The sequence below is a fragment of the Carassius auratus genome, unplaced genomic scaffold (genome assembly GCF_003368295.1).
Source record: "Carassius auratus strain Wakin unplaced genomic scaffold, ASM336829v1 scaf_tig00022685, whole genome shotgun sequence".
Taxonomy (NCBI): Eukaryota; Metazoa; Chordata; class Actinopteri; order Cypriniformes; family Cyprinidae; genus Carassius; species Carassius auratus.
In genome coordinates, this window is record NW_020525209.1 from 21,392 (window position 1) to 39,347 (window position 17,956).

General features: G+C 36.2%; 4 non-coding genes and 2 pseudogenes across 4 annotated transcripts; all 6 read left to right on the top strand.

The window, feature by feature from the left end:
• The first annotated feature begins 344 nt into the window (after positions 1-344).
• Positions 345-463, top strand: LOC113077469 (5S ribosomal RNA). The gene has a single exon (XR_003281343.1). It is a non-coding gene; the product is annotated as a 5S ribosomal RNA (ribosomal RNA).
• A 377-nt stretch (positions 464-840) lies between these two features.
• Positions 841-959, top strand: LOC113077494 (uncharacterized; annotated as a pseudogene).
• A 6,122-nt stretch (positions 960-7,081) lies between these two features.
• On the top strand, positions 7,082-7,200 carry LOC113077498 (5S ribosomal RNA). Its single transcript, XR_003281359.1, has one exon. It is a non-coding gene; the product is annotated as a 5S ribosomal RNA (ribosomal RNA).
• A 3,475-nt stretch (positions 7,201-10,675) lies between these two features.
• Positions 10,676-10,793, top strand: LOC113077487 (uncharacterized; annotated as a pseudogene).
• A 6,056-nt stretch (positions 10,794-16,849) lies between these two features.
• Positions 16,850-16,968, top strand: LOC113077475 (5S ribosomal RNA). Its single transcript, XR_003281349.1, has one exon. It is a non-coding gene; the product is annotated as a 5S ribosomal RNA (ribosomal RNA).
• A 514-nt stretch (positions 16,969-17,482) lies between these two features.
• LOC113077470 (5S ribosomal RNA) lies at positions 17,483-17,601 on the top strand. The gene has a single exon (XR_003281344.1). It is a non-coding gene; the product is annotated as a 5S ribosomal RNA (ribosomal RNA).
• The last annotated feature ends 355 nt before the right edge of the window (positions 17,602-17,956 follow it).

Below are 17,956 nucleotides of genomic sequence, written 5' to 3' on the forward strand. Positions count from 1 at the left end.
ATATAATAATCTTTCATTAAAAACAAAAAAAAGAGTCAATGCCCGATCTCTGAATCTTAGCAGGTTTGGGCCTGGTTAGTACATGGATGGGAGACTGCCTGGGAATACCAGGTGCTGTAAGCTTTTTGGAAATTTTTCACTTAGTATATAATAATTTTGCCAAATAATAGAGTCAATGCCCGATCTCTGAATCTTAGCAGGTTTAGGTCTGGTTAGTACTTTGATGAGAGACTGCCTAGGAATACCAGGTGCTTTAAGCTTTTGGGTTTTCTTTCCTACTTATATAATGTACTGGCGATTAGATTGGCTGGTCTTTAAATAGCCCTCTCTTTGCAGCAGCCTTCGCTTACAGCCATACCAACCTGGCTATACCCGATCTCGTCTGATCTCGGAAGCTAAGCAGGTTTGGGCCAGGTTAGTACTTGGATGGGAGACCGCCTGGGAATACCAGGTGCTGTAAGCTTTTTGGACATTTTTCACTTAGTATATAATAATTTTGCCAAAAAATAGAGTCAATGCCCGATCTCTGAATATTAGCAGGTTTGGGCCTGGTTAGTACATGGGTGGGAGACTGCCTGGGAATACCAGGTGCTTTAATCTTTTGGAAAATTTCACGAATTATATAATAATCTTTCATTAAAAAAAAAAAAAAAAAAAAAAAAAAAGAGTCAATGCCCGATCTCTGAATCTTAGCAGGTTTAGGTCTGGGTAGTACTTTGATGAGAGACTGCCTAGGAATACCAGGTGCTTTAAGCTTTTGGGTTTTCTTTCCTACTTATATAATGTACTGGTGATTAGATTGGTCGGTCTTTAAATAGTCCTCTCTTTGCAGCAGTCTTCGCTTACGGCCATACCAACCTGGCTATGCCCTATTTCGTCTGATCTCGGAAGCTAAGCATATTTGGGTCTGGTTGGTACTTGGATGGGAGACCGCCTCGGAATAACAGGTGCTGTAAGCTTTTTGGAAATTTTTCACTTAGTATATAATAATTTTGCCAAATAATAGAGTCAATGCCCGATCTCTGAATCTTAGCAGGTTTAGGTCTGGTTAGTACTTTAATGAGAGACTGCCTAGGAATACCAGGTGCTTTAATCTTTTGGGTTTTCTTTCCTACTTATATAATGTACTGGTGATTAGATTGGCTGGTCTTTAAATAGTCCTCTCTTTGCAGCAGTCTTCGCTTACGGCCATACCAACCTGGGGGCGATAGAGTGCTCACAGGAAGTGACGTGGCAGTAGAGGGTGAGGAAGGCTCACCTAAGCTTGTTTGTATTTAATCTTTTTGTGTTTGTTTTAGGAGTTTTTGTTTTGTTTTGTTTTTTATTTTTTTGTTTAGTTTTATCTTCCCAACAGCGTATGCTGTTTGGGGGGAAAGTAAGTCTAATAGGTTGTTTATGTTAAAAATGGATGAATCTTTGGTGACGGACAAAGCAATGGAAGGAGGGACACAAAGGCAAAAAGAACCTGGACTGGAAAATCAACGACGAGAAGGAAACGGAATGGATAAAGATGAAAGAAGAGGTGCTGCAAAAAGAGTTTATATGAAGGAAGCAACAGTGATTGTGGAATTATTGCATGTTCAGGACGCAAAGGCAGAAGACATTATTAAAGCGATCGCAGGGAAAAATTCTGGCTGTGAGACCAAGGCTAACAAAGGAATATGAAATTACCTTAGAGAATGAGGAGGATGCAGATGAATTAACCAATGGACTGACGGTTAAGGGAATAAACTGTGAGGTGAAAAGGCTGCAAAACAGGGACTATGTTGTCTCATTTATGCACCTGCCTGCCTATGTGAATGATGAGGACATCCTAAAGAAGCTAGAGGGATGGGGGGTAACCCCAGTCTCTAACATCAGGAGGAGGACATACCCAGGCACCAGCATCGAAGATGGGACAAGGTATATTAAAGTGCGGTTCCCCAAAGAGGTGGCCTCCCTGCCCTACAGCACCAAGATGGAGACAGCAGAAGGTCCACAGTTTTTTTGGGTGGTGCACAGTAACCAAGTGAAGACCTGTAGACTGTGCATGAGCCCAGACCACATGGTAAAGGACTGCCCAGAATTTACGTGTTACAAGTGCCTGGAAAGGGGCCACTTCGCAAGAGACTGCAGAGCGGTGAGTTGCCCGGACTGCAGGAGAGTTTTGAATAAGTGTGAGTGCTGGATGGAAAACAACCAAAATCAAGAGGAGCAGGAGGGAAAGCAGGTGTATGAGAGAGATGAAGGCAAGGAGATGGAGGAAGAGGAGGAAGGAACGCAGGACGGTGGGAATAAAGAGAACAGTAATGGACAAGGAGAGGACGACAACGAACAAAGGATGCAGACTCAAATGGAAGGAGGAAAATTGGCACCAGTGCAAGAAACCGAAAGGGTACTGGACAGTGCATTGGACAAAATGGAGAAAAACTATCAAGAAGACAAAGAGAGTGAGGAAAGTAATGAGGATGTAGACACTGAAGTAAAAGGCCTCAAAAGAAGAAGATTGCCCAAGGTAAGACCGAACCTGGATAAGGCTAGGAAAAAAGTGACACAAGAGAACCCTCTAGTAAATGTAAATAGATATGAAGTGTTGAAAGTCTCTGAGAGCGTGGACTGAGAAAATGGGTTTTATGCTTGTTTTATTATATTTTATGGTTTTAAGTGTTGTTGTTTTTAATGCTAGGGGACTGTTGAATGAAATGAAATTTGAAAAACTAAAAGAACTGTGTAAAAATGAGGATATTATTTTATTGCAAGAAACAAACTGGAGAAGGGGTGTAATGGATGTTTTTAAGAAGAGATGGGATGGAGAAATCTTTTTTAATAACGGAGAAGGACAAATGGGAAGAGGGGTAGCTATATTAATAAGAAAAAACAAGGAAATAGAAGGGGAACTTATCTATGATGATAAAAAAGGGAAATGTATAGGGGTAAAAATTAAATATGGAAATGAAGAATTTAATTTAATCAGCCTACATGCGCCAAATGAAGAAAAAGAAAAGACTATGTTTTTTACTGTTTTAAAAGACTTGATAGAAGGATGGGTAAAAATAATAATGGTGGGTGATTTTAATACGGTTTTTAGTAAGAGAGATATGGCTGATGGAATGGTTTTTAAGTCAGATACAGGGAGAAAAGAATTAAGAGGTTTGATGGAGGGAAAAAATATGATAGATGTATGGAGAGAGAGGCATGAAAAGAAAAGAGAATTTTCTAGAAAACAGCTAGTCGGTAATTTTTTATGTCAAACAAGAATAGATCACTTTTTATGTACAAGAAACCTAACCTATTTTATAGAGGATGTAACTTATAAGGAAACTTCTTTGAGTGATCATAAAATGGTTTTAATGAGAATGAATTTTAAAGATGAAATTAAGGGACCTGGAGTTTGGATTTTAAACACAGAACTTTTAAAAAATAAAAGTTACAAACAAGGGATTGAAAATATAATAGAAGAAGAAAAAGAAAATGGAATGTATTGGGAAGACAAGAGATTGTGGTGGGAGAATGTAAAATATGAAATAAAAAAATATTCAATTAAGTATAGCAGGTTGATCCAGAAAGTGAAAAGGGCTAAAGAAAAAGAGATAAGAGATAAATTAAAGGAAGAATTAAATAAGGAGGAGGTAAATGTGCAAAATGTTATAGTAATGGAGGAGGAATTGAAGAAATTTGAGGAAAGTAAATGTAATGGAGCAATGCTAAGAAGTAGAGCAAAATATACAGTAGAAGGAGAAAAATGCACCAGGTTCTTCTTTAACCTAGAAAGGGGGAAAGCAAAATCGGAAATGATAAAAGAATTGAAAAATAAAAACGGTGAGGTAATTAAGGAAACAAAAGGAATTTTGGAAGTAGTAAGAAGCTATTATGAAGAATTATTTAAAACTAAAGATACAGATGGAAAAATGAGAAATGTATTATTACAACAAATAACAAAAAGAGTGGAGGTGGCAGACAAAATGGAATGCGATAGAGAAATAAAGCTAGATGAAATAACACAAGCAATAAATAATTTGAAAAACAAGAAAAGTCCTGGTATAGATGGGATAGGTAATGAGTTTTATAAAGTTTTTAAGGATAAAATAAGTTTGATTCTACAAGAAGTATATGAGGAGGTTTTTAAAAAAGAGGCTTTCAATCAAAAAATGAGTATGGGTTTGATGAAAATAATATATAAAAGAAAGGGTGATAAGACACTTTTAAAGAATTTTAGACCAATAACCATGTTAAATACTGACTTGAAGATTTTAGCAAAGGTTTTAGCAAACAGATTGAAAAATGTTTTACCGAGTATAATAGAGACAAATCAGGCATATGGAGTAATTGGAAGAGACATAGCTGATATAACAAACAGTATAAGAGATGGGATAAGTTATGTCAGTGGAGAAGGCAAAAATGGTTATTTTATTAGTTTAGACTTTGAAAAAGCTTTCGATAGAGTAGAGCATGGATTTTTATTTTCGATTTTAGAGCAGTTTGGTTTTGGGGAGAATTTTATAAAGTGGTTAAAAATTTTATACAAAGATGCATTAACAAAAGTAAAGTGTAATGTTTTTTTAACAGAGCCTTTTATTTTAACTAGATCTATAAGACAAGGATGCCCGTTATCAGCGCAATTATATTCTTTAGTGGCAGAGCCTTTAGGACTGATAGTTAAAAACTGTAAAGAAATAAAAGGAATTGAAATAAATAGAGGAAAGGAGCTAAATAAGATCTACCAGTATGCTGATGACACTACAATAATAGTGGAAAATTTGCAGAGTGTTAAAAATGTAATGGATAAAATCAATTTGTATTGTCAAGGGTCAGGAGCAAAGATAAATGAAGAGAAAACTGAATACATGAGATTTGGGAGGGTTTTAACGGGGTGTTGGAGTTTCACAGAAGTGCAGGAATTTAAGATTTTAGGTGTGCTTTTAGGGAAAAATGAAAAGAATGTACAGGATAATATGTGGGGGGAAATAGTGGATGGGATGGAAAGAAGGTTGGTCTTTTGGAGAAACAGGTTTTTAAATTTAAAAGGAAAGATTTTAATAGTAAATGTTTTAATGTTATCAAAAATGTGGTACGTTTTACATGTAGCATCAATCCCGCTGTGGGTGAGACAAAGAATAAAAAAATCCATTTTAGAGTTTTTATGGGAAAAAAAACCCCGAAGAATTGCTTACAACACTTTGATTGGGCCGGTAGAGGAGGGAGGGATGGCACTAGTAGATCTGGAACAAAAAATGAAGAGTATGAGGGTAAAAGTGGTCAAGAAATATTTAGATGATGAAAATAAAGAAGAATGGAAGGGAACTATGGAGTTTTATTTGAATAAGTGTGGAAATTTACAAATCGGAGACAATATTTTATGGATGAAACTGAAGAACTGGATGATACAAGGAATACCAGAATTTTACAAGGAAGTTTTAAGCGCTTGGGGGTCTTTTTTAGCAAAGGTGGATTTTAAACCTGTTGGAAGGGGAATCGTTTTAAATCAACCTTTATTTTTAAACAAAAAGATTGGGACACAAGGAAAATAACTTTATTTTAAGAAGTGGGTAGATGTGGGCATTTTAAAAGTAAGGGACATTTTATATGAATTCAAAGAAGGTTTTTTACCCATACAAGTAATTATAGATGCAATGGAAGAAGCAAAAGAAGAGTACAATGTGGATGTGTTAAGAAAACAATATGAAGAGGTTAAAAGTAAAATTCCAGAGGACTGGTTGGAAATGATTCAAGATGGTGGGAGCGGGGAGAATAAAATGGAAGTATTTTTAAAATTGAATGACAAAGAGGTGTGTTTGAAATCATGTAATGTGAAAATGTTTTATCAGTATTTTAATTTGTCTGTTTTTAAAAAGCCAAAAGTCAATGATTTTTGGTTAAGACATTTCGATGGAATTCAAGAGAAGGATGTATGGAAAAATATAAGATGGGATTTCTTAGATACTGACCTGGAAGTTTTGGACTATTTTATTAGACACAATGTTATTTTTACTGGAATGAGATTGTGCAAAATAGGTATGGAGCCAGATGCTGTATGTAAGGTCTGTTTTAAAGAGGATGAGGGGATCTTGCACCTGTTTCTATATTGTGAAAAACTGAAAGAATTTTTTGACAAAACAAAAGAACTTGTGAAAGATTTAAGAGGGAATGAAGATGTTTTCAACTGGAATACAATCTTAATGTTTGGTTTGAATGAAAATATTACAAACAAAAAAGTGATTAATCTATTGATGGTTTTAGTAAAAAATGCAATATGGAAAAGGAGGAACGTGGCAAAAAATAGAAATTATGTAGCAGATGTATGGATGGTGTTTAAAGGACTGGTGGAAAATTATGGGCAAACCTTGTTTACATATTTTGAAATGGAGAAAAAAATGGATACGTTTCATAAGATGTTTCCCACTGATGTTCTGTACACATTTAAAAAATACAAAATAACGTTGCCTAAGCAAGAGGACTTTTAACAATTGGTTTTATTTGGAATGTAAATTTCTGTTTTTAGGAGAGGCGTAATATATTATATGTGTTTTTATTTTGAAGAAAATATAATGTTTCAATGTGAAAACTGTAAGAAGAATTATGTATGATGGAATTGTTTCAATAAAAAAAAAAAAAAAAAAAAAAAAACTATGCCCGATCTCGTCTGATCTCGGAAGCTAAGCAGGTTTGGGCCTGGTTAGTACTTGGATGGGAGACGCCTGGGAATACCAGGTGCTTTAAGCTTTTTGGACATTTTTCACTTAGTATATAATAATTTTGCCAAAAAACAGAGTCAATGCCCGATCTCTGAATATTAGCAGGTTTGGGCCTGGTTAGTACATGGATGGGAGACTGCCTGGGAATACCAGGTGCTTTAATCTTTTTGGAAAATTTCACGAATTATATAATAATCTTTCATTAAAAACAAAAAAAAAAAAAAAAAAAAAAAAAGAGTCAATGCCCGATCTCTGAATCTTAACAGGTTTAGGTCTGGTTAGTACTTTGATGAGAGACTGCCTAGGAATACCAGGTGCTTTAATCTTTTGGGTTTTCTTTCCTACTTATATAATGTACTGGCAATTAGATTCGCTGGTCTTTAAATAGCCCTCTCTTTGCAGCAGTCTTCGCTTACGGCCATACCAACCTGGCTATGCCCGATCTCGTCTGATCTCGGAAGCTAAGCAGGTTTGGGCCTGGTTAGTACTTGGATGGGAGACCGCCTGGGAATACCAGGTGCTGTAAGCTTTTTGGACATTTTTCACTTAGTATATAATAATTTTGCCAAAAAATAGAGTCAATACCCGATCTCTGAATATTAGCAAGTTTGGGCCTGGTTAGTACATGGATGGGAGACTGCCTGGGAATACCAGGTGCTTTAATCTTTTTGGAAAATTTCACGAATTATATAATAATCTTTCATAACAAAAAAAATAAAAAATAAAAAAATAAAAAAAAGAGTCAATGCCCGATCTCTGAATCTTAGCAGGTTTAGGTCTGGTTAGTACTTGGATGGGAGACCGCCTGGGAATACCAGGTGCTGTAAGCTTTTTGGAAATTTTTCACTTAGTATATAATAATTTTGCCAAATAATAGAGTCAATGCCCGATCTCTGAATATTAGCAGGTTTAGGTCTGGTTAGTACTTGGATGGGAGACCGCCTAGGAATACCAGGTGCTGTAAGCTTTTTGGAAATTTTTCACTTAGTATATAATAATTTTGCCAAATAATAGAGTCAATGCCCGATCTCTGAATCTTAGCAGGTTTAGGTCTGGTTAGTACTTTGATGAGAGACTGCCTAGGAATACCAGGTGCTTTAAGCTTTTGGGTTTTCTTTCCTACTTATATAATGCACTGGCGATTAGATTGGCTGCTCTTTAAATAGCCCTCTCTTTGCAGAAGTCTTCGCTTACGGCCAAACCAATCTGAGGGCGCTAGAGTGCAACAGGAAGTGAGCTGGCAGTAGTAGGAAGAGAGAGGCTCTTCCATTTTGTAGTTTGGTTTAGTTTTATTAGTTGGTTTGTTTTTTTGTTTGTGTTGAGTTTATATTAGTTAGTGTTTTTTTTAACCCCAAACAGTTTATACTGTTTGGGGTTTCATATAACAAAATGACAGATTTAATGGACAAAGGACACGGACTGTCAAATGGACATGAGATGGGGATCAGAGAATCTGGATATATTGCTGACGAGATGGAAAGGAATATGAATGAAGGGAATGCTGAAAGCAGGAATGAGACTTGGGCAAAGGTGGTTTCAAGGAGAAAACCAGATGGAAAAACCAATGGACAAGACAGAAAAATAGAACTACAAACAACTGAAGGTACTGGAACTAATAATGGAGTTGAAGAAAAAAGAAATGATTTATCTCAACGACAGCAATTGATAAAGAAATTGAGCCACCAAACAAAGTATCAGAGGCAATACAGAAAAGAAGCAACATTAACAATGACTGTAAAAGATATAGAAAACACAACAGTAATAATGATCATCAAATCAGTTGAAGAGAAAGTAGGAATTGGAAAACTGATCGGACTAAGAAGAAAGAATAACAATGAATTTGAAATGACTATGGAAAGTGAGTTGGACTGTGATTCACTGTTGAATGGAATCATGATTAATGGAAAAGAATGTGAGATAAGGAAACTGTGTGCAACAGAAAGGATGGTATCTTTCTTGAGTCTGCCCAGCTATATAGAAGATGAGGAAATCATTCAAAAACTGATAGATTGGGGAGTAATTCCCATATTGCCTCTAAGAAGGAGATATCATCCGGGGACAACAGTGGCGGACGGACTAAAGGTAAAGTTTCCAAAAGAAGTGACATCTTTGCCATATAATACCAGGTTCATGACTGAAGAAGGAGTGCAGTACTACAGAGTGATTCATGACAACCAATTGAAGACATGCAGGATCTGTGTAAGTGTGGAACATGAGAAAAAGGACTGTCCGCAATTCAAATGTCGAGACTGTTTTGAGCAGGGGCATTATGCGCGGGACTGCAAAGTCCCACGGTGCCAAGGCTGCGACAAAGCAATCATGAGATGCAGATGTGAGATGGAACATGAGGTAAATGAGGACACAAATATGGACGTACAGGAGGTGATGGGAGATACTGCAACTGAGCATTTAAATGATTCACTGCGGCAGACTCAAGGAAAGGAAGATGAACAGGACAGTGAGGAAGAGGAGGAAACCAACAAAGATGAGAATGAAGAAAAGAACAAAGATGGAGAACAAGGAATGGAGACGGGAGAAGGAGTAGACAAAGAGGAAATAAATCTGATTAACAAAGACTTTTCTAAGGAAAAGGAAGAAGTGGACACGACTGGGATGGACTATGAAAAAGGTCAAGAAAAGGATGAGGATAAGGGAATGAAGATACTGCCGGAGGTAAGAGAAGTGGAAAATGGGGGGAGGATTTTTGGTTTGGAAAATAAAGGAATAGAAAGACTGAATAGAGGTGTAAAAGCAAGAACAAAAGGTGTAGACATTCAACAGGTTCTTAAAAAGCAGAAAATAAGAAGAGAAGCGCTAAAGGAAAGGAGGAAAAGTGGAAATGGGGGAAGCAAGACATGTTTTCTTTAAAGACAATGAAACTAATTGAGTGGTGGCAAAAATACATGTGTGCAATTTTTTTAGGATAAAGATGTTTTTTATTCTAAATTTTCTGTTTGGTTACTATAATATGAAAGATGAAAAATAAGTGTTTGTAAAAAAAAAAAAAAAAAAAAAAATTGTAAAAGGGAATCCATTCTTTGGAATGACATTTTCATTTTAATGTATTATTGCAAAAATGTTATTTAGATTGTTCTTAAAATGTATGTTAATAATGCTTTTAATTTTTAATTGAGTCTTTTTTAGAAAAAAAAATGTTAAATGACTGTTTTAAAAGTAAATAAGACTTTCATGTGCAAAATATTTATGGAATGTTGTAATATGATAATTAAAAAAAAAAAAAAAAAAGCTATGCCCGATCTCGTCTGATCTCGGAAGCTAAGCAGGTTTGGGCCTGGTTAGTACTTGGATGGGAGACCGCCTGGGAACACCAGGTGCTGTAAGCTTTTTGGACATTTTTCACTTAGTATATAATCATTTTGCCAAAAAATAGAGTCAATGCCCGATCTCTGAATATTAGCAGGTTTGGGCCTGGTTAGTACATGAATGGGAGACTGCCTGGGAATACCAGGTGCTTTAATCTCTTGGAAAATTTCACGAATTATATAATAATCTTTCATTAAAAAAATTAAAAAAAACAAAAAGAATCGGTCAATGCCCGATCTCTGAATCTTAGCAGGTTTAGGTCTGGTTAGTACTTTGATGAGAGACTGCCTAGGAATACCAGGTGCTGTAAGCTTTTTGGACATTTTTCACTTAGTATATAATAATTTTGCCAAAAAATAGAGTCAATGCCGATCTCTGAATATTAGCAGGTTTGGGCCTGGTTAGTACATGGGTGGGAGACTACCTGGGAATACCAGGTGCTTTAATCTTTTGGAAAATGTCACGAATTATATAATAATCTTTCATTTAAAAAAAAAAAAAAAAAGAGTCAATGCCCGATCTCTGAATCTTAGCAGGTTTAGGTCTGGTTAGTACTTTGATGAGAGACTGCCTAGGAATACCAGGTGCTTTAAGCTTTTGGGTTTTCTTTCCTACTTATATAATGTACTTGCGATTAGATTGGCTGGTCTTTAAATAGCCCTCTCTTTGCAGCAGTCTTCGCTTACGGCTATACCAACCTGGCTATGCCCGATCTCGTCTGGTCTCGTAAGCTAAGCAGGTTTGGCCTGGTTAGTACTTGGATGGGAGACCGCCTGGGAATACCAGGTGCTGTAAGCTTTTTGGACATTTTTCACTTAGTATATAATCATTTTGCCAAAAAATAGAGTCAATGCCCGATCTCTGAATATTAGCAGGTTTGGGCCTGGTTAGTACATGGATGGGAGACTGCCTGGGAATACCAGGTGCTTTAATCTTTTTGGAAAATTTCACAAATTATATAATAATCTTGCATAAAAAAAAGAGTCAATGCCCGATCTCTGAATCTTAGCAGGTTTAGGTCTGGTTAGTACTTGGATGGGAGACCGCCTGGGAATACCAGGTGCTGTAAGCTTTTTGGACATTTTTCACTTAGTATATAATAATTTTGCCAAATAATAGAGTCAATGCCCGATCTCTGAATCTTAGCAGGTTTAGGTCTGGTTAGTACTTTGATGAGAGACTGCCTAGGAATACCAGGTGCTTTAAGCTTTTGGGTTTTCTTTCCTACTTATATAATGTACTGGCGATTAGATTGGCTGGTCTTTAAATAGCCCTCTCTTTGCAGCAGTCTTCGCTTACTGCCATACCAACCTGAGGGTGCAATTGAGCTAATCAGGAAGTGGAAGTAGTGGTGCTGAGAGCACGTGGAGTGTAATTGTTTGTTTGAAAATTTAGACTTTTTGGTTTGTTTTGGTATCTTTATTTTTAAAAAAAAGAAGAAGATTTTTTTGCTTTATTCTTGATCTCATCCTTTTTTAGTTGATAAATGATACGGGCTGATAAGACAAACATGGACAAAGGACAAGGTAAATGGAATATGGGAGAAAATGAAAATGAATCAAGAAGACAAAGCTATGATAAGAGATTAACTGTGTTGGTGGAGATTGTTGGAGAAGACAGAATTACAATGATGGAGCTACTGAAAAAAGTAAGAGAAGAATGTGGAGTGGTAATTGGTTGCAGATATAAAAATCCAAGAGAATATGAACTGACAATGAAAGAAGAGAATGGAAAAAACAAAATTTTGGATGGGCTAAAGATAAAGAACAGTAGGGTGATGGCGAAGGAAATAAGCAATAATGAGATGGTGGTTTCATTCCTAAATCTGCCGACTTATATTCAAGATGAGGAGATAAAGGGAAAGCGAAAAGATTGGGGAGTGTCAGCAGTTTCAACTATTAAAAGGAGAATGTTGCCAGGGACTGACATTGCTGATGGAACAAGATTTTTGAAAGTCAAGTTCACAGATACTGTTAAATCGCTGCCATACTCAACTAAGTTTGAGACGTTGGGAGGATCTGAACACTTTCGAGTCATACATGACAGACTGGTTAAAGTATGCCGTCTGTGCATTCAACCTGGACACATAGTGAGAGACTGTCCAAACTTTAAATGTTTTCGGTGTGGAATGCAGGGCCACTATGTAAGGGAATGCAATGAAGGAAACTGTAGCATTTGCAGGATGAGAAATGCATTTTGCGTATGCAAAATTTCAGAAGAGCGGGAGGAAGGAGATAGCGTGGGAAGCTTCGTGGACCTGTATGAAGAGTCAGAGGAGAGTTTAACGGTGGAGGAAGAGGAAAGAGGGGATGCATGGAGAGAAAGAGATTTAACTGCTGGACAACAGACTGTTGAGAAAGAGAGCAGCAGAGAGTTTGTTGAAAGCTTAAAGGACGGTAGTGGGAGTATCGGGAGAGTACAGAGGATGGAAGAGAAAGACGGAGGGGCAATCAAAAAAGGGGCAAAAAGTGAAGGGGATGAAGGGAAAAAGAAAAAACAAGGAACAAGGCAACAAGAAGAAGAAGAAAGCCTAAAGAATAAGGAAAGCAGAAGAGAAGAGGTGAAGGAGTCTCTGGAGACTCCACTGATAAATCTGGAAGAGGATTTGGACACAAGTGAAGCAAGTATCAAGTTGCTGAAAAGGAAAATGAAAGGCGGTGAAGAATGCTTTGCAAAAAAGTAAGAACTTGAGTTTCTTTTATGTGTTGTCTCCGTCTAATACTGGTAATATATGCAATGTTTTACATAATGAGCATTGCCTGCATGAACTGTAATGGACTCAGAGAAATGAATAAGTTTGAGCAGGTTATTGGAAAGCTTAAAACAGATGTCATTTGTTTACAAGAGACACATTGGTCTGAAGACATAATGGTCAATATAAAGAAAATCTGGGAACATGATATTTATGTAAATCATGGAAATCAGAGGGCTTGTGGGGTGGCGATTCTGATGAAAAAAGGTGAAATGTATAAGGTAAAGGAAATATATAATGATGGTAAAGGAAGACTGTTAGGAATAGATTTTATGTTCAACAATGAACTTTTTAGATTGGTTAATTTATATGCACCTAATGTAGAAATCGAACGAAAAGGAGTTTTTGAGCAAATGAAACCACTGTGTACAGGTAAATGTGGTTGGAGATTTTAATGTGTGGTGCACAAGACTAGATGTGTCTAGAAGTGCAAACTTCAAATCTGTGTCTAGAAGGATTTTAAACCAATTAATGCAAAGTGAGGATTTGGTAGATGCCTGGAGAGAGGAGAACCCATTTAAAAAGGAATTTTCAAGAAGGCAAATGGTGCTGGGAAACTTAAAACAAAGTCAAATAGATCTGTGTTTAGTTAAAAGAGAAATATTACATTACGTGAAAAATGTGAGATATAAGTTTATTGGAGTAAGTGATCATGCTGCCATGACAGTAAAGATGGCTGGAAATAAGGAAACAAGAGGTGGGGGGATGTGGTGTCTGAATTCATCTTTGTTAAAGGAAGAAGAGTACAGGAAAAGTATTTACAGATGTATAAAGTGTGAAATGGAAAACTCATTATTTGAAGAGAATGTCTGTGAGTGGTGGGAAATAATGAAAGGGAAAATACAAAAAAGAAGTATAAGGTACTCAAAGCAGAGGCATTTTATGAGAATGAGGGAAATGGAGGACATGGGAAATATGTTAGAGAAAGAAGCAGAGAAAATAGAAAACAACCCTGAGTACTCAAAAGAACATTTCTTTAGGATAAAAGCAGAAATGGAGTTGTTTGAAAAGGAAAAGTGCGAGGGTTCAATAGTAAGGAGCAGGGCACAGTATGCGGTGGAGGGGGAAAGGTGCACAAAATGAAGTTGGAAGATGAAGAAGGGAAAAAGGTAACAGATTTTGTAGAAATTATAGAAGTGGTAGAATTATTTTATAAGAAACTCTTCAAGAAAGAAAATGTAAAACAAGAATGTGTGGATGAAGTTTTAAATACAGTAAGTGCTAGATTAACTGATGTAGAAAGAATTATGTGTGACAGTGATATATGTATTGAAGAAATAAAAGAAGCAATAAGACAAACAAAGCCGAATAAAAGTCCAGGATCAGATGGTTTAACGCATGAATTCTATAAGACATTCATAGATAGTTTAGCACCTATACTGATTAAGGTATTCAGGAGTATGGAAGAAAGAAGGGAGATACCAGAATCAATGAGCTTGGGCATAATCAATATTCTATATAAAAATAAAGGTAGTCCTCTTAATTTGGGGAATTATAGACCTTTAAGTCTTTTAAAAACTGATTATAAAATTTTGACAAAAGTCTTAGCCAATAGAATAAAAGGAGTAGTGGGAAGTATAATATCGCCAAATCAAGCATACAGTATACCAGGAAGAGACATTACAGATACCATATGCACAATAAGGGATGTAGTGGATAGTATGGTTAATGATAGGGAAGGAGGTTTGCTTTTATGTATGGATCTAAACAAAGCCTTTGATAGGGTGGAGCACTGTTTTATGGAACAAGCAATGAGGGACTTTGGTTTTGGGGAGAGGATTCTGAGGTGGATAAATTTATTATATTGTAATGCAAAAAGTTGTGTAAAAGTAAATGGTGTTTTAACAGATCATTTTCCACTAGAAAGATCAGTGAGGCAGGGGTGTCCGCTGTCTGCTATGCTGTATTCAATATCAGTTGAGCCCTAGCGACACTGGTAAAGAGAGATAGGGAAATAAGAGGAATTCCAGTACCACATGGGAGATTGAGTTTAATTCACCAGTATGCAGATGACACAACATTTACTGTAAGAGATATGGAAAGTATAAAAAGAATAATGAAACATGTTGAAACTTATGGAAAAGCATCAGGAGCAAAAATTAATATTGAAAAATCTGAAATAATGAGTATAGGAGAGATAGATATGAGCGGGTGTGAAAATAATTTTAAAGTCACAAAAGAATACACAAGGATTTTAGGAGTGAATATAGGAGTTAATGCAAAAGAAGCAAGAGATGCTACTTGGACAGGGATTTTAAACAAAATAAAACAAGTGCTACGCTTTTGGAAATTAAGAGAATTAACACTGAGGGGCAAAGTAATAGTGTTTAACTCCTTGTTGCTTACCAAATGTAATTATCTATTAGGTGCAGTTGACTTGCCAGTTTGGGTGGTAAATGAGATCAAGGATGTTCTTAATAATTTTTTATGGGGAGGGAAAGGGGTTAAAATATCAAAAAATACATTAATAGCAGACTACACAGGAGGAGGATTAAAGTTGATTGATTTAGAGGTTAAAAGAAAAACAATAAGAGTGAAAACAATGAAGAAGTATTTATATGATAAAGTGCAATATGGATGGAAAGGTTTCATGGGAGACTTTTTGGATAAAAGCAGTGGATGTGGAGAAGAAGGGGTATTCATGGCTTTAAAGAAGCCAATGTTTGAAAATATACCCTTATTTTATCAAGAAGTATTTAGTGCATGGGCAGAGTTTTTAATGGACGTGAAATATGATTGTGAAAATATAAATCAAATATACAAGCAGCCAATTTTTCTTAATCCAAAGATAAAAATGAATGCGAAAACAATATATAACGTTTTTGTGGGAAAGGATATTAAGGTGCCTGCATCAGAAGCTGTGTGGCAAAAAATGTTTCCAGGATTTAATGTAAAGTCAATATGGAAAAACTTAAGTGTGAAGTATAATGGACTGGAGTGTGAAAACTTGGACTTTAAATTAAGACATAATAGAATATACACAAAGGTGGTGATTCATCAAATTAATAAGAATGTTAATTGAGAATGTGATGTATGTAAAACTGATGCAGAAACGTTAATGCATATATTTTTTGAATGTAAAGAGCTAGACATATTTCATGAAAAATTGAAAAGATTGATAAAGGAGGACTGGGGAAAAGAGATAGAAGGAGATGAGTGGAGGAAAATGTTTTTATTCGGTGAATGTAATAATTGTAAAGATTGGAAGGTTAATTTGTGTAATTACATTTTAAGTCATGCAAGATATGCAATTTGGACAAGAAGGAATTTGGCATATTTTGAAAGGAAAAAAGTGGACATTAATCTGTTGTTTAAAACAGTGATGAGAAAGAATGTCTTTCTAATGTGGAAATATCTGAGCCAGGATTTGTTTGAAAAAGTTTTCATTAATGGATGTGTACTTGTATGTGTGGATGACGAAGGAGGTTTAAGCATACATTTCTAAACAAAAAGGAAAAATGGCATTACAATTAAACGTATAAATGTATGTAGACATGCAAACTTTTGGTGATAGGACAGACAAGTTCTTGTGTTTATGTAGTTATGTGATGGATATGAAACTCTATTTTGAATGTAAATTGTATTTGTTTTGATACTTTTGATAATAATAAAAAAAAAGAAAAAAAAAGGCTATGCCCGATCTCGTCTTATCTCAGAAGCTAAGCAGGTTTGGGCCTGGTTAGTACTTGGATGGGAGACTGCCTGGGAATACCAGGCGCTGTAAGCTTTTTGGACATTTTTCACTTAGTATATAATAATTTTGCCAAAAAATATAGTCAATGCCCGATCTCTGAATATTAGCAGGTTTGGGCCTGGTTAGTACATGGATGGGAGACTTCCTGGGAATACCAGGTGCTTTAATCTTTTGGAAAATTTCACAAATTATATAATAATCTTTCATTAAAAAAAAAAAAAAAAAAAAAGAAAAAGTCAATGCCCGATCTCTGAATCTTAGCAGGTTTAGGTCTGGTTAGTACTTTGATGAGAGACTGCCTAGGAATACCAGGTGCTTTAAGCTTTTGGGATTTCTTTCTTACTTATGTAATCTACTGGCGATTAGATTGGCTGGTCTTTAAATAGCCCTCTCTTTGCAGCAGTCTTCGCTTACGGCAATATCAACCTGGCTATGCCCGATCTCGTCTGATCTCGGAAGCTAAGCAGGTTTGGGCCTGGTTAGTACTTGGATGGGAGACCGCCTGAGAATACCAGGTGCTGTAAGCTTTTTGGACATTTTTCACTTAGTATATAATAATTTTGCCAAAAAATAGAGTCAATGCCCGATCTCTGAATATTAGCAGGTTTGGGCCTGGTTAGTACATGGGTGGGAGACTGCCTGGGAATACTAGGTGCTTTAATCTTTTGGAAAATTTCACGAATTATATAAAAATCTTTCATTAAAAAAAAAAAAAAGAGTCAATGCCCGATCTCTGAATATTAGCAGGTTAAGGTCTGGTTAGTACATCGGTGGGAGACTGCCTGGGAATACCAGGTGCTTTAATCTTTTTGGAAAATTTCACGAATTATATAATAATCTTTCATTTAAAAAAAAAAAAAAAAAAAGAGTCAATGCCCGATCTCTGAATCTTAGCAGGTTTAGGTCTGGTTAGTACTTTGATGAGAGACTGCTTAGGAATACCAGGTGCTTTAAGCTTTTGGGTTTTCTTTCCTACTTATATAATGTACTGGCGATTAGATTGGCTGGTCTTTAAATAGCCCTCTCTTTGCAGCAGTCTTGGCTTACGGCCATACCAACCTGGCTATGCCCGATCTCGTGTGATCTCGGAAGCTAAGCAGGTTTGGGCCTGGTTAGTACTTGGATGGGAGACCGCCTGGGAATACCAGGTGCTGTAAGCTTTTTGGACATTTTTCACTTAGTATATAATAATTTTGCCAAAAAATAGAGTCAATGCCGATCTCTGAATATTAGCAGGTTTGGGCCTGGTTAGTACATGGATGAGAGACTGCCTGGGAATACCAGGTGCTTTAATCTTTTTGGAAAATTTCACGAATTATATAATAATCTTTCATTAAAAAAAAAAAATATAATAGTATATAACAATTTTGCCAAATAATAGAGTCAATGCCCGATCTCTGAATCTTAGCAAGTTTAGGTCTGGTTAGTACTTTGATGAGAGACTGCCTAGGAATACCAGGTGTTTCATGCTTTTGGGTTTTCTTTCCTACTTATATAATGTACTGGCGATTAGAC